Below are 22,067 nucleotides of genomic sequence, written 5' to 3'. Positions count from 1 at the left end.
TTATTATTCATGCAGCAATCAAGGGCCACATCCTATCAGATTATCTCACTCTTCCTAAACAGGCACGTAGAGAAGGCATTCATGTCATGTTTAATCAGTTAAACACATAACCACATAATAGTTATCGAACCTTGAGTCGAGCTTGTCTTTTGTGGCGAGGGTACATGCCCGACCAGTCTTCAGGAACCTATAATACCAATTTGTAACGTCCTCCTAATCCAGGACCATTACACTATGTACTTTAAATTGTGTCAGACTCGCTAATCAAGTCATTTGGTTAATGTCAAGGGTTAGAGTTAAAAATTTTGGTTAAGGAGTTGTTGACTTTTATTTAAAAAGTTTATATATTCAAAGGATCTCCAAATATTACAACCAAACTTTTAGAAATGTATATATACAAAAAAAAAGTTACATCCAGCCGACCTAAGCAGCAAAATTAGGTCTACAATGCTAGTTCCTCTAAGATATCCTCAGCCGTGGTGAATGAGCAGTCGCATATGTACACACTACCACCGAAGCTCTTCAACTCATGGCTGGTCAAGCTTTGTTTTTCCCTTACCTACACCACATAGCACCCGTGAACCAAGGCTCAGTAAGAAAACTTAAGCAAATGCATAAACAGAAAATATAGAGTCCCAAATACTTAACTAGCATGTCCAGTACTAATAACTTACTAATACAGTCATTCAGTTACAAATAAATGGTCATTGGACTAATTTGGGGCCGTTGCTTTGAACAGTTGACCATACATTCAACCCTGGGGCCATATTCCCTAGCTATGTGACCATAGAGTCACTTGGGTACCTCACCCTTAGCTCTAAGTAACTAACCATAGAGCTAGCCAAACACCTTTGGTTTTCCAATGACCTTAAGGTTGGCCAACGTAATAGTATGTTACTGATTTAGGCCTAAGCCTTTCGACCAGTGCGCAGTGCGCTATAGCCGTCCTTGACTAATAAGTCAAGCTCTGTACCAGGTATCTGAATATAAACACAGAAATAGATATGGATAGGCATACCCCAACCAGATAAACACGCATACATGTTAATTACATAACATCATCAGGTAACCGTAATCATAGTAATAATCATGCTTATTCAATGGGATCACGCCCTAGCCACGTAAGCCATGCGAACAGTTATGCAACACTTAAGCAAGTAATAGTATTCAAGTATGCTTAACCAAAAACTAAAATGATAACTTAAACATAAACGTTCTCAGGGGCCTAAGCGCTAATCATAATTATTATTATAAGTCTAGCCATGCCCTAATAACACATAACACGTATTAGGTGCAGTTTTCTTACCTCAAGTCTGAGTATAGCATAAAATAAGAACGATCCTCGAGCACGATCCTAATTCTGAGCCCCTAGTGATATCCTAGTTACAACCATAATATAGGACTATATCAATAACAGGCAAATAAAGGCTTCTGGACCGAGTCCTAGCCTCTGGGGCCTTGAACTCTACTAAACCGGGTAGTAGAATCGATCCCGAGCCCTAAGGAATAGATTCCCATCACTAAAATCTCACCAAGGCCAAAACGCCTAGGTGGACCGCGACCTGCCCTTGAGGGTCGCGACGAGCCCCTCAGGTCAGAGGTCGTTCTCCTCTGTTTAAGGGACACGGCTTCAGTTGAGTCGCGGCCCCTCAAGAATAGAGCTGCGACTTGGCCCTGCGAACCCAGATTTCCTTCATTTTTCAATAGCCAAATCCAACTAAAACTATCCCAATTTCACCCCAAAACTATAATTTAACCATCACAACAGCTTTAATATCTTCCCAGCAGCAAAACCCAACTAAAATCTAGTTTAAAAACCCACCAAAAATCAAAACTTCCATACTTGAGCCACAAGCTCAAGAACACCTCAAACTTTAAGGAAAACATGGAAGAATTCAATCTGAAACAAGGATTAAGATATTACCTTAGCTATGAATGGTGATTCCCTAGCCACAAGTTATCCAAATTCTAATCCCGAGCCTTCAATTCCTTGGTTTTCAGCCACAATCTTCCTAACTTCTCAAGAGTTAACTAGAACAGCTGAGAGAAAAGAGAGAGAGGGAGTGTAGGTTGAGTGAGAGAGTGTTTAATTGTTTGTGTGTTTCTTTTATGTTTTCCTAAGGCTTAAGTTTACTTAAGCTAATCCCGAGGCTCGGGGTACCAAAAACGTCCCTGAGGAAAAATGGTCAAAATCTCAGTATTTTCTCCTAATCTCACTAACTCCAAATATATTCTCAATTATTCATTCCCATTACCCAATAACCTGATTTAATGTTAAATACCTAAAATACCCCTTGACTCGCCCCGAATCGGGTATTGGGTCCCGTTGTGACTTTCCCGCTAACTTGCTCCCTAGGATCGTCTCCTGCCGAGTATCCCAAATAAACTCACATAATAATGTGCTCTCTCACATATATCACATATATGCACATATATACTATTATGCCCATAACGAGCCAAATTACGAAAGTTCCCTTTCTAATAAGAAACGAACCCACATGCATATTTAATACCCCTAAACATGCATAATTAGTTATATTATCATATAACTCACAATCACAATCAAATATATCAAATAAATATATAATTCCATATATTGCCGTCCTGGCCCCCTAATCAAGGCCCTGAGCCTTATTAGGTAGTTCTGGGACGTTACATAAGGTCTGGATACATATATATATTTATTTTAAAAAAAGTCAGACAACCTCATTTCTCTCTCCCCGTGTTATTATTATTGCTAGGTTGGGGTAGCATTAGTTTTTTTATGAATTATTGTTTTGTTCTTCAATTTCATATCTAGTATAATGGATTTTAATTTTTTTTTTAACTACATTGAACAAGTTTAAACTTTGAGAATTGATTTTTTAATTATGTTATCCGTGTTTTCACCAAAGGACACATGGCAGTCTCTAAGAGTAGTTAGGTTCTACGAAGCGGTTTAGTGATCTCTAATGAGCTCACTGTCTACTTGGAAGGTAGGTTTTCCTTCGTCTTTGGGCGGTTCCTCAAGGGGAAAGTTATCCTCCAACAGGCCACGCCTCGAGAACCTTGGATATGTTAGCTTGAGGTTCCTCCATATGAGTCTTATAGGTTCGTGAGAAGACCTCTCAGAGTTTAGAGGGTAGTGCCAGGTGTCGCGCATAGAGACCCTAACCCACAAGTAATTGGGCGACCGATAAGTGCGTTCCCTTCTTCAACACCCTTCGAGGAGGTTAGAGATTTGAATGGACGGATGAGTGCGAACAGAAATTCCAACAATTAAAAGCTCACATGGGGAACCCCCCAATTTTGTCAAAGTTGATGAACAAAGAACCCTTCATCCTCTATATGGTTGTCTCCAAGAACGCCATTAGTGTTGCCTTGGTTCGCGAAGATGGTCGTGTCCAGCATCCTATTTATTATGTGAGAAAGTGGTTCCTCGGAGCGGAGTCCAGATATTTGCTTATGGAAAAGCTAACATTTTTCCTAATGATTCTCGTAAGCTAAGACCTTACTTCTAGGCACATCCCATCAGGGTCCTTGCCAATAAGCCCTTAAGGCAAGTCCTATAGAAGCTGGAGTCCTCTAGGAGACTCCTCAAGTGGGCGGTCGAATTGAGTCAGTTTGACATCACTTATCACTCGAGGACTGCCATAAAAGGACATGCACTAGCAGATTTCATTGCCGAGTGCACGGGAACACATGAGCAACCCAGGGAGGCCCCGGTGGACGGCCCCACATGGAAGTTGTTCGTTGATGGGTCCTCCAACAAGAATGGGGTTCGGGCAGGCGTCATCCTAGTATCCCTCAAGGGGCACATGATTCACAGTGCTTTAAGGTTAAGTTTTGATGCCTCAAATAACTAAAGCCGAGTATGAGGCACTCATTACTGGTCTCCGAGTAGCCCTAGAACTAAAAGCGGAAGGCCTCGAGATATTCAGTGATTCACAGCTCATGTTAAACCAAGTCCTCGAAGAGTATCAGGGTCGAGGAACAAGGATGGCCTCATATTTGGCGAAGGCCCAAGAAATGTTGCATAACTTCAAAAGGTTTACCATCTGACAAGTGCCAAGGGAACAATATTCCAATGTTGATGCTCTGGCCAAGCTTGCAACCACTAAGGACGCTAAGTTGATCAATGTTGTCCCTATTGATCGCTTGGCTTCTCCAAGCATCTTAGCTCCCAAAGAAGTAGAAGCAGTCCAGCCTCAGGACGATTGGATGGAACTAATAGTGAAGTATCTTGTCTCCAAAGAGTTAATGCAACACAAGAAAGTAGCTCGAAAGTTGCTTTACCAAGTGCCTCGGTACGTGATCATGGAAAGTAAGTTGTACAAGCGAGAATATTCATTACCACTACGCTAGTGTGTTTCCAGGCAGGAAGTCAGCCTCATTCTCTAAGAAGTGCACAAGGTATTTTGTGGTGACCACGCTGCCGGGCAGAGCCTCCCCAAGAAAATTCTTAGTTAAGGATACTTCTGGCCCACGGTGAATGGTGTTGCAATGGATTATGTCAAGAAATGCGACAAGGGCCAACACTTCACCAACATACCTCGAGCTCCTTTGAATGAGCTCACGCAGATGAGAATACCCTGGCCCTTTGCAATTTGGGGCATTGACCTTATTAGGTCCTTGCCCGTGTGAAAGGGAGGGGTGAAGTGTACTATTGTGACAGTCGACTACTTCACAAAGTGGGTCGAGGCAGAACCTCTTGCTACAATAACTTCCAAGAAGGAGTTGGACATTGTCATCAAAAACATCGTTTGCTGGTATGGGCTCCCGAGGAAGATAGTCTCTGACAACAGCCTACAGTTTGACATTGAGTTGTTCATAGATTTTTGTCAAATGCATGGAGTTATGAAGAGATTTTCCTCCGAAGCGACCAACAAGATGCTTAAGGCCACTTTGAAGAAAAGGTTGGAGCAGGCGAAAGGTGTTTGGCCCGAGGAGCTGCCTAAGGCATTGTGGAGCTACCACACCACTGCTAGGACCTCTACTGTCCATTCTCCATGGCCTACAAGTATGAAGCCATGCTCCTAGTTGAGGCAGAAATCTCCATGCACCAGTGAGACACATATAATCCAACCACAAATCAGGCTTTACTTCAAGAATCTCTAGACCTTGTGGAGCAGCTCCGAGAAGCTTTACAACTGTGTGTAGCTACCTACCAACAAAAGGTGGCCAGATATTTCAACTCTAAAGTGAAGGACAAAAAATTTGGGGTCGGAGACTTGGTGCTAGGAAGAGTTTTCTTAGCCACCCAAGATCCTGGTGCTGGAGTATTGGGCCCTAACTCGGAAGGCTCATATAGGGTCGAGAGCAGTGTATGTCCAAGGACATACAAATTGGCTTGACTAAACTGGGAGCTAGAGCTCCATGCCTGGAATGTCAAGCATCTCTGCTGGTATTTTTAGTGATATAAGCAATGTATTTTCCCAACAAGTGAGGTCAACCCCGAGTCACAAACACTCAGTAACAAGCCTCAAGTTGTCAAAAACTTGAGCTCTCTAAGACCCAATATCCTAGGAAGGAGAACTCAAACCATGACCCGAGGACATAGAGCATGAGGATGAGTTCCCAGTCTCAGATAAAAACCTTGAGTAACCTGTACTCGGGGGGGGGGGGGGGGGGGGGGCAAAATTATGATCGCGTCTAATGAAAAGGTCCAATGTAACCTCCCAAGGACAATGTGCTTGTGGATTATCATTGTATTATCGAACCCTAAGACAATTTTACCTTCTTAGCCTCGAGTAGTCAAAGAATTAGGTGGATCAACTAGACTCAAGTCGCCATGACTCGAGCACAAGTCCCTAGTTGAACTAACTATGAAAGCTAAGACCTCAGTTTCACGACTGAGGCCCACGTATGGTGGACAAATGAAGGTTAAATAAAACTTCCTTGTGGCGATGGGTTACGTTGAGAGTTGAAAATAAAACCTCTTTAATTTTAGGACCAATCTGCCCAAATGCTAAACGCCAGCTAAGGTATTCTAAGTGATAACGTAAAGAAGGCAAACAGATAGTGCAAGCATAGGCCATTCTCATAAATTGGTACCACTTCGATGACAGGGTCCACCTCTGGTACTATCCCAGCTTCAGTGGCTACGACGTTGGCAATATCCACAGCCCTCATTGCCCGCAATTGCTCATCGAAGAGTTCACGGTACTTGTCTACTTCACCGGTAAAGTCAAGGCTCATCTCTTGATTATGGAACCATGCTACATACAAGGCATCCTCAGAAATGGTGTTGACCTCCCTTTTGAGGACCTTCACCTCCTGTTGAATAGATTTTTCCTCCTCCGCCGCTTGCATGGCCATGTCTTTGCTGGCTATAGCTTTGCCTAGGGAAATCATGGTCTCTTCTCAGGCCTTGTTGACCTCCTCCATGGCTCAGGAAGCTTCACCTGCAAACTTTGCAGCTACATCCTTAGTTATTTGAACATACTCTCTAGCAGCTTGAAGTTCCTTGGATGCTCTACAAGTTGAATCTTCGAGCTTCTTGGTCTGAGCCAACTCTGCCTCAAGAGAGGTTTGTAGGGGGGCCAGTTCCTTTAAAGGCACTCTGACCCTTTCCTTGAGCAAGGCAACCTTGGCCTGAGCTTGGTGTAGCTCATAGGACTTATCCATCATTATGTACCTGAGGCACTGGTAGTCCATAGCCGAGCACAAATCAAGGCATGCAATTGACTAGTTGATACCACTTTAGAAATACATAATGAACAACAGAGGGTGAGCTGACTTACATGGATGGTGGAATATCGGCATGAGACAACAAGGGAAGCCTCATTACGATCACCCAACTTGGAAAAACTCCAAGCGATGAGCTTGCACATGGTAGAGATCAATCCTTGAGGAGCTACGCCGCCAGCGGAGCAACCACCTTTCCCAGTTTGGCCGAGAACAGAGTCTCCAAATCTGCACGGCCTATTAGGTGCTCAAGGGGTCTCTCCCTTGGAGCCTTGGAGGTTTTAGTTGTCGCAAGGCCTCTGCTGTCTCATGGAAAGCCTTGTTCCCTTCCTCCATGCGAGTGTCGAAGTGCTGCACCCTGGCCTAGTAGCACTCTAGCATCTCCCTCTCAAAGGTGTCCGAATAAACAAGGAGTTGGGGGTGGATTGCCAGACCCTGGCTCTCTGCTAGCAGAACCTCATCGACAGCAAGAGATGGGGACGAAGAAATCTCATAGACGAGCGCCCCCTCCTCCTGAGGCACCTCATCTTAGGGGGAGGAGGTCTGCTACGGCTTGGATGGTGGAAAGGTCGCTCCTTCTCGAAGAGATTGCGATCTTCTAGCTGAGGAAGAACTCGAAGCCCCTCCAAGCTTAAGAGCTAATTGGGTGATATCTGCCAATCCCATGTGATCTACAAGGCCAAAACAACAGATAGTAGGTAGTGCGCGAACTATCTAACTAGCGTTCCCATTTCCTAGGTAGTGTTAGTTTCGTATTGGCAAAACTAGTTCGCGTGGAAAGATGTCACGCCATCCAGAGGCACAAACCCTCGCAGAGGCAACTGTCTCCACAGGTGGTGGAGATAGGCATCTATTAAATCTTGGTAATCATGAAACTCCAATGTGGTCCAGTGGCGGTCGGAGATCAGACAACACCAGAGGAGCGATGGAGAAACACATACGTGCTCATGGCTTACGGCGTCCCCTACTTGTCTAGCATAATAAACTATTATAGGAGTTTTACCTTATTCTAGAAATGAGCTCTCTATATCTGCCTGGAGTTCCTCCTTGAGCTCTTGGTCTACCTAGGCTTCTTCAGCCTCTCGGACTGCTTGGATGTTGGTTGAAGATTTCAAGGCCCACCTATCGATGTACTTGATGTGTCAGGAAGCCAGTTCTCGGGACTTGTGGGAGCTCCTGAAGCCAGTCAACTCCATGTTGCTTATGCATTGCTTCGGTTGTAGGAGATCCACTTATCCCAGGTTCTCCTTTGTCACCAAATGGCATAGTTCCAACTCGATGTTGGGAAAGACCTTCATCTCCTGCAAGCGGTCCTCGTACGCTTAGAAGAAGGGGGTACGACGGAAAGGGCTTATGGACATGAAAATGACTAAGTATGGGACAAGTTATGAAAACCCGAAAAGAACAATTGGAAAATCTTGTTGATATTAATAAGTTAGTGTTAATATTAGTCAAATGAATTAAATTAAGGTTCAAAATGTAAATAGTTATTTTAAATAAGTATTTAATTAATTATTATTTAAACTAAATAAATAATAATTTGATTTTTGGTAATTTTCTAAACAAAATTGATAAATCAAAATGGTATATTTGCCCTTAAATGGCCGACCATATAGTGGATTGGTGAGCAAGTAATTGGTCAAATTATACACTTATTTATTTAGTTAAATAATTAAATAAAAAATGGAATATGCTCTATTTTTCTTTCCCTAGTATTTTCCTAAAAATAGAACCTTAAGTGAGTGATTTTCTAAGAGTTTTTGAGGTAAGAAAACTGTGTCAAAATTCTTACTCTAGGCCGCCCCTCTCTATCACTCTTTGTAGAGTCCAAGAACTTTACTTAGCTAGTTAGATAGTAGTATTATAGTATTTATAGTATTATCTTTGTAACTGTGGATTTTTGGTTCAGACCGGGAATTATTTGGACCCTCATAGTAGTACTTATAGATTTTCTAAGTTTAACCTATAGTTTAAGAATATTAATGTTAATCTAAGGTTTGATTATATGACTGATATTAAGGATAATATTTATTATACTATAAGGTTTAGATAACAACCAATAGGATTTTAAGCACATGTTATGAATGGGTGATTAAGGATTAAGTATTTTAAGGATTAAATTTAATAAGGGTAAAAGTTTGAATGCTATAAGGTCAGTCAGCAGCTTTGAATACGTTGAAGGCTTAGTCAAGGCTGTTTACTCCATTCAAACTTAGCTAAAAATGTGTAATTTCGTGTTTAATTAATCAGTGTGTGCCGATATATCGCAGCTATAGGGGGCGATATATCGCAGCACGTAGATACGGAAAACACGAGACGATGCACGACAGCCTCGGGCATACTGGCCCAGGCGATATATCGCCTACAGGGGGCGATATATTGCCTCCTTTAGCATATTTTGAAACATTTTGAATTTGTTTTCCATTCAGCCATTCAACCTCTTGATAAGTCCAGCATCTTTTTGAACGAGTCTTCAGCCTCTGCTGAATGATTATTCAAATTATTTTCACCTAAAAAGCTATTATTTTTATTCAAGTAAAATCAAGATCCTTTCATTCCTAAAATCTATAAATAGGACCTAGTACCCAGCCATTATTCATCTTTTGCTCTAAGTTCAGAGGCTGCAAGTGCTAAGTGAGTGTGAGAGTGTAAACACCTGGTTTGGGGAAATCATAAGCTTGATCCTCATAAGCTTATCAAACACTTTGGGAAGTAAGGTTCTATAGTATTTTGGTTTGTGGTTTAGATTGGTCTACAAGTCTTCAAGGTATTTCCACACTCTCTAGTTCATTGGTTTCATGTTATTTTTCCTTCTCATAGTCTTCTACTCAGTCTTCTAACCTTATTCTTATTTTGGTTAGGAAATCTAAGAACTTGCTCATAAGTTTTTGGTAAGTATGTTTCTCAAAGGTTTAGTCATTCCATGCCTTCCATTCTTTTCATTACTTTTTCTTCAATCTACTCACCCTGTTATATATGGTTTTAGGAGTGTTCCAAAAGTCCCAACGCTGTCCTCTTATCCCGGTAACTTTGGTAAGGAAAATAGGATAGAAATGCATATGTTATATGTTCTATATGTTATCTTATGTTATGATAAGTGTTATGATATGTATGTTTGTAGGCTTGGGCATATGACCCATATGACTAATAAGACCCCAAATAGATTATGGGCATATGACCTACTTAGCTAGTAGGACCCCATTAATCTCATGGGCATATGACTTGTTTAGTCTATGGGACCCCAAGTAATAATGGCCATTATAGTATGTGTATGTAATAAGTGTTATGTTATGTCTTTATGTTTATTATGAAATTTATGTATATGATGTATGTGTTAGATTTTCCTTGCTGGGCATTAGGCTCATTCCTTTTTGTTTAAATGTGCAGGAAAATAGCTATTAGTGGCGGTAAGGTTTGTGGATGCTTGGAGATTGTGTATCGATGGTGAATGGATTCAAGGAGTCGAGAGTTCGATTTTCGAGGATGTAGTCTTATTTTGATCTTTACATGTATTTTCCGCACTTCTTATGTAATTCCTTTCATTTTAAATCATGTTTTGTTTTTAAAGACAATGGGATCCCATATCCTACTTATTTTATGAGAGTAACTTTTATTTCTACAAGTTTCCAATAAAGTTATGGTATTTTCGCAAATGTAAGTTTTATTAAGGATTTGTATGTATAGTTTCGTTAATGGTCCAAAAGTCTAGAGTAGTGGGTCATTACACTCTTTCCCTATGTATTTCTTTCTTCTCATGTGCTGAGACTTAGCCCACCCTTTGTTAGATGTAAAACAGAGAAAGGTTTGGAAGGTTGTGGTGTTGTGTTCTAGCGGTTTGAATTCGTTGCAATACTTAGCATTCTACAAGGACATAAGATTAAATTCAAAGGAAGGAGTTAATTAATCCGTTGTGTATTCATAAGCTTCTATACCTTTGGTTTTGTTTTAATTTACAATCTGATGTTTAAATGTATGCCATGTGATTCTATGTTTCTATTATGATTTTGGAAAAATAATAGGGAACATGCATCTAGATTTAAATTCTTAAATCCCACAGTTTTCACTTGTTCTCGCGTAGGATATTGAAATGAGTAATGTTTGAGTCAATTCTCTTACATATTCAGGTCTTAGACTAATTTGTATATACTTTCCATTATACACTCCAGTGTATGCTCGAGCCAAAGTTGCTTAGCTATCGCAATGTATCAATTGGCATATACATTCTCTTTGATGAAAGGAATCTCTATCTAGATATATGAACTTTGCTTCCATAGTAGAGTGAGATATGCAGGTTTGTTTATTGGAACCCCAAGAAATGACACCCCCACCAAGTGTAAATACCCAACCAGTGGTGGACAAATTGTCCCCATGATTGGATATCCAACTTTCATCTGTATACACTTCTAACATTGAAGGAAATTTTGAGAAGTGAAGACTTAGATCCTTGATTTTCTTAAGATAACCTAGGACTCTCCCAATTGTCTTTCAATGATCCACACTAGGATTACTTGTAAACCTACAAAGTTTACTTACCGCAAATTTTATATCACTTCTAGTACACTGGGTGGCATACATAAGACTCCCTATAACACTTGCATACTCCAATTGAGCCACCAATCTTCCTTCATTCTTCTCTAGTATTACACTATGGTCGAATGGTGTATTGACTTCTTTAACCTTAAGATGGTTAAATTTTTTCAATACTTTCTCAATATAGTGGGTTTGTCCTAAAGTAAAACCCCTACTATTTTTTTTTTTGAATTTGATACCTACTATGGTATCAACTTCTCCAGGATCTTTCATCCTGAGGGTTGATGATAGAAACCTCTTCGTTTCTACTAACCCTTTCATGCTATCACTTAAGATTAGCATGTCATCCTCATATAGACAAACAATGATCACATATCCCTTGCATATTTTTTAATACAAACACTTGTCTCCATTGTTATGTCTAAATCCATTTGATAGAATGGCTTGATCGAAATTTTCATGCCATTACTTTGGAGCTTGTTTTAATCCATATAAGGATTTTACAAGTCTACACACTTTATGTTCATTATTTGGTAGGACAAACCCTTTGGGTTGTTCCATTTAGACCTCCTCATTGAGGTCACCATTAAGGGATGTCGTTTTGACATCCATTTGATGAACATATAAGTTGTGTATGGAAGCCAAGGAGAACAAAATCCTTATTGAATTTGTTCTTACAACAGGTACATAGGTATCAAAATAATCAATGCCCTCTTTTTGGCTAAACCCTTTAGCTACTAATCTAACTTTAAAGGTTTGTATAGTGCAATCTGTGTGGTAATTTCTTCCTAAATATCTACTTACACCCAATTGGCTTAGACCCCAGTGGCAGGTCTACAATTCCCAAGTGTTATTGGAAAGAATGGAGTCTATCTCATCATTAATGACTTTGTTCCAAAATGCACTATCTTGATTCCATGGCTTCTCTATAAGTCTTAGGTTCATCCTCAACAAGAAGTACAATTGGAATTTTCCTAATGACTTATTCTCTATTTCCTTCTACCCTGTAGAAAGAAGTTCTTTGAGAATCTATCTCATCCAATCCTAGACTTTTCTCTTTTCTAGCCCTTTGACTTCTTCAAAGTTCAATGAGTAGCTCTACAATCATTTGAGTGTTATCCTGTTGAGAATCATTTTTGGATGTAGATGCTTGAGAATTGTTCGAAACTTTCTTTGTTGGTTTTCATAACTCAGAAGAATCAACTTTCTTTTTTCTCTTGGAAGTCTCTAGAAACTTTATCTACCAATATTTAGTATATATTACATTAAAGAATAGCATATATTTAGAAGTGCTATTATTAAGTGGGGGATTCAAAACACACGGATCTGAATAGTGGGGGATTAAAAACACACGGATCTGAATAAGACATATTTTGGCGCCATATGACTAAAACTCAGGCGCCAAAATGAATTTCTACCAAATTCCCTTTCTCTCAGCCTTTCTCTAAGTTACCCTTTCTCTCAGCCTCCATCTCTCACTCACGAAGACTCACTCCGCCCTCTCCGCCCTCACGAAGACTCACTCCGCCCTCACGAAGTCTCTCCGCCCTCAACTCATCTCTGCCTCACGAAGACTCGCTCCAGAGTGGAGCTCTTTCTCCGCCTCACGAAGTCACGCTCCAGAGTGGAGCTTCTCTACCTCACAAGTTCTCTGCCTCACGCCCACTATCTCAGGTTCGTTTCTCTCATCCCTGATAATACAAATTGTTGGCTGAATGTTGTAGATTGATATGATAAAAAACCCATCTTTGATAGAAACTAGATTGATATGCAATTTTAGATATTGTTATGTTCAATGTTCAAGAGAAACAGCTATGAAGATTATAAGTCAAGAGATAAAAAAGATGTAGAGATCGAGTCATTTGAACTTGCAGTCTTGCAGGTCCCGTAGTTTGCTCTTGCAGGTCAGCCCTCTCTTTGTACCAAGTTCTCCTTTGCTCTATCAATGGAGGAGCCTCTTCTATTCTGAGAAATACCTCAAACCCACCAGCTGTTTCACTCATTCTCAGGTACACAAATTAGGCACCTTTACTGTTTTCATGTTTCTTTTGCTTAATTAACTTCTTTTATGTTTTTTTTTTACTTTGTTCACATTTTTCTTTGGTGTTGTAAATCTTGTATATGATAGAATACAGTCTTACTTGAATGGAAAAAGAAAATTGCACTCTTGTAAATGAATCAGGTGGTCTCAGAATTTAGTAGCATGTCGTACTTGCTTTGCTCTATGATGACTGATCATATGATGGTATTCTTAAATTAGGTTTTTCTTGTTTGACCTTTTTAAATCTGGTCTAGATGAAAAATGGTCTCTTTTCATTTCCAGATCCTAATAAAATATTAAGACGTGATCGAACAATTCAGTCTTTTGCTAAAACAGGGGAAGGTTTATGCTTAAAGTATGTATTAAATCTGTGTTGGTGCATGCACCTCATAAATGTATACATGATATTCTAGTGTAAGGCACGTGTGCACGAGTTCTTGGTTTCCTTTAAGTCCGATATCTACAACTAATCAATAATATTAATGACCACATAATGCCAACAAATGTATACATAAATAATAACCAGGCAATTAAAATATAACTATATGCTCCTTGTGGTGTTATTATATAGGAAGGAACACTAGTCAATACCCATTTCTTGTTTTCTATTATTATGTTCTTCTCTGTCCTTTGACCAGGTGGCTCTTGCTATTGCAAATACGATTGGAGCAAGTATGCTGCTCCATCTGTGCGCTCTGCTACTTTCTTGGTCACCTACCAGCTTCAAAGTTTCATCATTCATTCATTCATTAACCACAACTGTGTGTAATCCCAATTGTCACTTTCTCATATGCAGGAATTTGGTAACATTGAGTCTCCAATGTATACCAGACTTAGACAGTTTTTTTCCACTATTTATAGTAGGTAGCTCCTCTCTTTTTCTTTGCTTTGGCTTTCATGAAATGAGCTTCTTTACTCACATATGTATATTTGATGTCTTTTACAGGATGCAGGTAAGAGCACCATCACAGCCAGTGGTTGTGTCTATACCAATATTGCATTATGATGGTCAGCTTCTATATATTCATTGCCTTTTCTGTAATTTAGATAGTTCAATTTTTTTGAAGTTTGGTCGTGTAATTCCTTAATGAGACACTTGAGAATTGTGTGTTTTTCTTGTTTGAGACACTTTATGTCCTTATGATGTGGTTTCTGTATTTTGATTGCAGATACTGAATCTGCAAAAGCATCAAGACGGCAACTCAAGGAAGCTATATATACAGCACTATTTAACATGAATGTTCCTGCTGTTTGTGCAATTAATCAGGTAAATTTCGCTAAGCCTTAACTTGCCGCTGCTGTTTAATATTCTAACATATTTAATACTAAAAGAAATAAGAGTAATTTTTTATTTTTTTAAAACTAGGATTCCGCTAACAATTGCTATGTAGGTATCCAAGAGAAACTTAAACCTCATACCTTGTGATATAGCAAGCCATATGCCTTATCATTTGAGCTACCCCTCTTTGGTAAAGAATTAAGATTAGTTTGTTTCATGCAAAAATGGCATTTACCATCAGATATAGATTTCGAGGCCTTGATCCAATTTTCATTCTTCATTTTCCTTTTGTAAAGCAAGCTTCTGTGACTTGAGTGGTTGACAATCCTGAACAGGCACCAAATTTACTTATTAACACTATAAGCTGAGATGCTTTATGTACTTATGCTTGTTTATGAGTAATTTGGACCTTTTTCTTTTGGCTTAAAATGTTCGATTGATTCTTTGATAGATGTTTTTTATTTGTAAGATCTTATCCATTTTCTGTTTTTGAAAATGTAGGCAACTTTAGCTTTGTATGCTGCTAGAAGAACTTCAGGAATTGTTGTAAATATTGGGTTTCAAGTCACATCAGTTGTTCCAAGTAAGGAGTGATAGTTTCTCTTTTATCTTTTATATGCTTTATGCTTCCTTAAACTATCAACAAGGTTTCATTTACCTATGATATATACTGATTAGCCCTGCAGTATAAGTTACAGTTTTAACTTTCCATGTAGCCTTGCTGCTTTTATTCTTCTTTTTTCATTTTCATTCTATGGATTTTCCAGTGCTTTCTTTTATATCATATCTTGGTTGCATTCAATGTTTGGGGATCTGAAATATACTCTTTTCTTTTCTTTTTCGGCTTCTAGTTTTACATGGTAAAGTAATGCGCAAAGTGGGTGTGGAGGTTGTGGGACTAGGAGCACTAAAACTTACCGGGTTTCTTAAGGAGTTGATGCAGCAGAACAATATTAGTTTTGAATCGTTGTGCACCGTTCGCACTTTGAAAGAGGTACAAGTCTTGCTTGTTTCTTGAGTGCAGAATATTGTTGTTGAATATTTATCCTCATTTTTCCTGACTGTAGTTATTCTGTTTTAATACTATCAGCTTTGCACCCTCAAAGAAAATATTTTGCTCATGGTACATTAAACAACTAATACCATTAGTATCCTGTGTTTTAGTGGAATGTTTCAATTTTGTTTTCTACTGCTCTTCTCTCTCATTTTTGTAAGGAGACCTTGCTGAAGCTGATTTCTATTTATGACCTTATTTCTATACAGAATCTCTGTTATGTTGCCTATGATTATGAGGCTGAGCTACTCAAAGATACACGAGCATCATCTGACGCAGCAGGAGAAGGTCAGTTCACTCTTTCAAAAGAGCGGTTTCAAACAGGAGAAATCTTATTCCAGCCACGAATGGCAGGAGTGTAAGTTCTGGAACTTATAATATTTATTGCTTCACGAGCACTGTCAGGAAAGTTCCAACTGTGTGGATGCATGTGAGTGTGTGTGTGTGCTGCATGGATATTAAAACTTCTACCATATAATTCATCAAAAAAGATGTCTAGAAATGCTTTATATCTTGATTCTAGGCGTTAAAAATGTGACGAGAATACAATTCTTCTAAGAGAATATAATTGAGACTTCATGAAAGTATAGTGTTTAAATTGTGAAAAACATATGAATAATATGCATATAATCAGGTAGTTGTTTCATTATTCTTCTGCAAATTTGGTACAGCTAATCTTGTTTTTCACTAGAATTAGAACTCTATAATATTGTAGTTTTTGTAAGTTACTATTATGTCTAGAATAAGGATAGTGGTATTTGTATATCTCATGTATTAATGACCACATAATGCCAACAAATGTATACATAAATAATAACCAGGCAATTAAAATATAACAAGTTACAGAAGTCTACTTGACACATGTTTATCTTATAAACCAGAAGTACAGTTGATGAATTTATAAGTTACTAATTTGCTCTCGACAACCTTTTGTTTCTTGCTAACTTACATGCAGTAAAACACTTTACTTGAACCTGGTTAGGCCATTGTAACCCATGAACACTATTTATGTCTTCCCAAGTTGGTATCCTAGTACAATATGAACCTTAATTTCAGGCCATCAAACAATGAAACCATTTGAACAATTTCATAAATTTCAAGTCAAATTCTTTAACTTAATTCCACCAAATAGAAAACCCAACATCATGATTGCTTTAGATCTCAGGAACCATGTAGAATAAACCAATAGCTATCTATACAAGCAAAATTTATAACTAAGAATTGAAACTCATTTTAAAAAAATATATACATATAGACAAATGCATATACCTGTTAAGGATCATTGTAGCCAAGAAAAACTTGGAAAACATCACTATCAAGAGGCATGTCTACTGTTTTATGACCTTTCCTAACAAAAGTGCTTGTGTCACTTCCATTACAGATCAAGGAACCAACAAAAAACTGGTACTAAAATAAAGTAACACACTATTGAAGAATATTAAGTATTATATTTTAAAATAAGAAGAATATTCAGCAAAATACGAATAAACAAAATTAAATATCAACAGCTTGAATGAAAGAGCTTACACTCTAATGTTCTACCAAGGCTATTGTTAGGAAAACTCTTTTATGTCATTAAAAAAAAGAAAGAGAAGAAAAACTCTAGTCTTTTTTAATCAGGTAAGTGATCAAATAATGATAGAATTTTTTAAATAACCCAATAAAAATGACAATACACAATGACAATACTGTCAATGCATGTATATGGAAAGGTTCACAACACACCAACTTATAGCTATCAAATTGATTCAAACAAACATTATTTGAAACTGGCATGATGGATGGTGAAATTGAAAGCATTTAATCATAACTTTTACAAATGAAAATGGGTGGTTAAAAGAAGACATTACACTGTAAAATAAGCAGACAGACAAGCTCTGAAATAATTTGGTACCAAATAAATATAAAAGCTCCTCCTAGTTATGTTAAAAAGATAGTATTCTAATTATTTAAAACTAAATATGTATTAGGATTATATTAATTTCATGACAAGTTGATAATGCAATTACAGAGCACATATAATCCAAAAACGTAGAAAATGCAGTACTTTCTCAAAACTTTTTTAATTAATATTATAAAAACTAAGAAAAGAATTAATGGACACCATGGTGCTTAAATATCTCACATACACATCACTTTGAGTAAATGAATAGTTTAGCTCAATAGTTGGCCATTATGTTTGTGTGTGTGTATATATATAAGCAAACCATAATGACATGGCCACTCTGAGCATATAACCATTGAATTCATCACTTTAATTTTTTGTCTACTGTTTTTGTCCATATAAATTGGCATAAAACAATTCAGTAAATGTTAGAGTCAGCACACTTGGAGCAAGCCAATGAAACCAATATATAATTAAGCAGCAGCACAAAAGAGAATATTCGTATATAACTAAGTTAGACTGAAACCAAATAAATTTAGGATGTTTATAACTAAGTTAGAGGTAACAAATAAAACCACTAACTAGATGAATCAATAGCACTAAAAAGAAACAGAAGAAAGGTTAGTCATAATATACCATAGATAGTACCTAGTCTCAATAGCACCATAAACTAGCAACCTGTCTTTCCAGACTTGTACAAGAATCCCAAAACACAACACTCGGCACAAACACTCAACATTTTGCTACTTTTCCCAGATCCCCATCCAAAGAACTATAATTTTTCTTGAATATATTACACATTTTTATTTTTATATATAGGTCATTTGATCGTAAAAAAATTGTGTAACGACATTGTTTCTAAACCATGAATTATAATCTAATGTTTAAGATTAAAATATTCCTTTACTTTTTGAATAAATAAAAATTATTTATTTTTAGGCTTTAAATGATCTTCCTATATATATTGACAATAATAAATAAATGAGGAGCACTTGTTAATTTAAAACTGATTATAGCAACAGTGTATTCCATCTAGTATTACAATTTATTACTGACAAGTCTAAAAACCAGCAATCTTACCAAATAGAGTTGATAGGCTGAGGAAGTGGTAAAGGTCATGAAAAGTTAATACAAAATAATATGTACCTTTAATCTTAATTTATAGGAATGCTGATCTAGACTAAACCCAACTTTGGGTCTTTCTTTTTCTTTTTCTTTTTTTTAAGGGGAACCCAACTTTGGGTCTGCTTTACACTAAACACGTATAGAAAGCATCCACTGAACAGTTTAAACAGTAAGAAAAATCTCTTCAGATTCTGAAAATAGTAAGAAAAATAGAAAGCCCAATATTTCAATGCAATATCACTCTTGTAAAGTTTAAACCCATCCACTGAACAGTTAAGCCTTATTCTGATTGGTCATATTCCAACTTTTATTTTTGGTTGTTTGAGCTTGCTTTCCATGTTGTTTAGTTTGTTAGTTTATCATACATGCTTGTTTAATATCTATTGACAAATTTTAATTTTGTATTATTCTTTTAAGTATTGATTATATTCTTTAGGTTGAGGATCGAATTGGCAAGGAGCATTGCAAAGGTAATTTGCAAGAGGTACGGAATTTGTTCTTTTAACTCTTATTATTAATATCTTTAAAATGTTAGAGGAGTTTGAATATCTTAAATATTCATCCATAGAGAAGTAGGTTCTGAGATTAAAATTGTGTGCTACGGTGATAACGGAAGGTTGAAAACTTGTGTGTATTAGAGAAGTAGGTTCTGGAAAATTTGTTTGTGTGCTACGGTGATATAAGGAAGAAAACTTATTGTGTGTTGTTTGAATTTTTTGACTTGGTATTGATAGATGGTTAAGTAAGCTTTTATATGTATAGATTAAATTTTTCATTTAGTCATATTGTTTTCATTATTTCCATATGTATAGATTAGATTTAATTGCCACAACCCAAGCTAAAATCTTGTCTTTGATCCAAACCCAATTAGTTAGTGGCTACCATTTTAGAATCTGATTTTTAAATTAAAAACAACACTAGAATCTCTTGAAAGCTTAATGAAACTAAAGTACTAGAAATTAGTAATAGATTTAGACCAAGAAATATTTAGTGGGACTAAGAATCATGGTACTAGAAAATCAAGTAACTGCTATAACATACAATTAAAAATCTCAGCACTAGAACAATCAAAACCATTTGAGCAATAGGGAATGAATTTTAATAGGTAAAAAAAGAAAAAGAGAATATATAAACTTTAGAATGAATGAATCACTGAGATGATCTTATCATTGATTCACTATAGAATCTGATTATCATTATAGCATATATATAATTAGTCATCATGATTTGTCCTACACGTGATGCATCAAGGATTTTGGAATGATTATTCATTGGAATTTAGAGTGTCCCACTAAAACAATTCCAATTAGTACTAATATTAAGGCTAATTCTTAACCAAATCCATTTAAAAAATCTGCTTTCAAAACAATAGAAAAAAGAAACAATATCTCATGATAGTAAATTAGTTTCCTACCAGAATATTACCTTCTCTTGTTAAAAAAAATTGACAGTTCCTCCATCCCTATTGCCAATAAACTATTGATTTAGTTCTTTCTGTAAAATGACATGAAAATAAAAACATCAGTGGACAGTTGAAGCTAAAAAAATAACCTGCTATTATTATTCTTCATGAAAGTGAACCTTTTAAACAGTAGGGGGCGCTAAAATGTATTCGATAAACAACCAGCCAAGAAGAAACAAAGAGAGAGACTATGAACCATACTTGAAACTCGTTTAATCATAACTTGCAAGAGGTATGTTTTCTTTTATTTTTGTTAAAATACTTTGCAAATGTTAGAGTAGTTTGAATATCTTAGATATTCATCCATAGTGAAGTAGGTTCTGAGATTATTATTATTGTGTGCTGCGGTGATAACGGAAGGTTGAGAACTTGTGTGTATTAGTGAAGTAGGTTCTGAGAAATTTGTGTGCTGCGGCGAGATAAGGAAGAAAACTTGTGTGTTGATTGAATATTTTGAATTGATAATGATTGATGGTTGGTTAATAAATATGGCTAGAATGTTTTCTGATTTTCTGTTAGTTATTTGATGTATATCTAATAAACTTCAAAAACCATAGAAATTTGAAAGTAGAATCGAAACCCATGTGGGGAAATATATTAGAATAATTATAGAAATAGCTTCTTGCAATTCAAAAACTTGGGTAATAAAATGTAAAACATTTTTTAGTGCAAGGCCAGTACATAAAATTTTTTAGTTTGAATATATACATAAAAAACCAAATACAAAAGAAAGAGTAACATCCCATTAACAAAAGTACTATTTATGAGAAAATTCTCTGGATATTTTCCTGTTTAAAATTTATATATTAAGTGCATATGAAAAACAAATGCATACATTGAAAATAAAGAAAAGAACTAAAGAAGTTAACATGTTCCTTTTTATTTTTTTTATGGAAAGTAAAGAAAAGAACTAAAGAAATTAACATGTTCCTTTTACTTAATTATTTTAAGTCATAATGGTACTTAATAATGCTATGGCGACTATATATAGTTTTAAAAAACCAATGTAGTCTAGTACAGACAGATTGATAATTCCATAAGAGTGGACCCTATTCGTTTGATAATATGTTTTCAAGTGGTCCAGAAGAACATAAGATAACAGTCTAGCTTCAATCATTTTGGTTGGATCATTTTCCATTTTTGACCCTTTGATTCTTCTTTCTCAATGATTGAATGCTATTCATACGTACCTACAAATTATGATTACTACAAAATCAAAAATAAATAAATATACAGCATTTGAACCTCAAAATTTGATTCAAAATATCTAGTGGATCCATCCAAAACAAATGTATATTCACAGTTCATGTCAACACTAACTATATATCTATAACTAACCATCACACAGTTTCAATTTATTGCAATTGTTATGGTTTAATTTTAGTTTTTTTTTTATTTTAAATAATTTAAATTTACTTTTAATTAATTATATTAAGACACATGTATATAATTAGTTAGAGCACATATTTTGTCAAGTATTAAATCATCTCAATAAATTTGAACCCTTTAGTTAGGCCTTCAAATTGGGATTTAACTTCCTTTAATGAGTTTGAAACCTCTATAAACAGTAGTATCCCTTTTGTATACACCTATAAAAGATTAGAGGATCAACTTAATGAGTGAAGGAACAAAATAGTTCAGTAGTTGATGAAAAATATGTTAAAAGCATCATAACAAACAAACAAAAAAATATTACAAGAAAAAATTTACATTCTCGATTTCATCCCTAAGAACATCATGCTTAAGTGAATGGCTGAGGTTGTGGTGCCACTTAACTACATTGAAACGAAATGGTGCTTCGAAACAAAACAAAATAGCCCAACTCAACATAATATAAAAACAACATTTAACTTTTATTAATTCTTTGATCATTGAACCGCCAAAAAATTCAACCCATAAAAAAAAGGTAAAAAGCGAATTAGCACATAAGCACTTAATCATATCATCTCATGGCTCGACCATTTTACAATTTGTGCTTTTAGTCACTTCAATCTTACAGTTAAGCATGATATATAATTGATGGGG

At 36.5% G+C, this 22,067-nt stretch overlaps 1 pseudogene; it reads left to right on the top strand.

The window, feature by feature from the left end:
• Positions 1 to 13,369: 13,369 nt before the first annotated feature.
• Positions 13,370 to 15,986, top strand: LOC133806094 (actin-related protein 8-like; annotated as a pseudogene).
• The last annotated feature ends 6,081 nt before the right edge of the window (positions 15,987 to 22,067 follow it).

Source organism: Humulus lupulus, chromosome X (assembly GCF_963169125.1).
Source record: "Humulus lupulus chromosome X, drHumLupu1.1, whole genome shotgun sequence".
In the NCBI taxonomy this organism is placed as follows: domain Eukaryota; kingdom Viridiplantae; phylum Streptophyta; class Magnoliopsida; order Rosales; family Cannabaceae; genus Humulus; species Humulus lupulus.
This window is presented reverse-complemented; position numbering and strand designations above follow the sequence as displayed.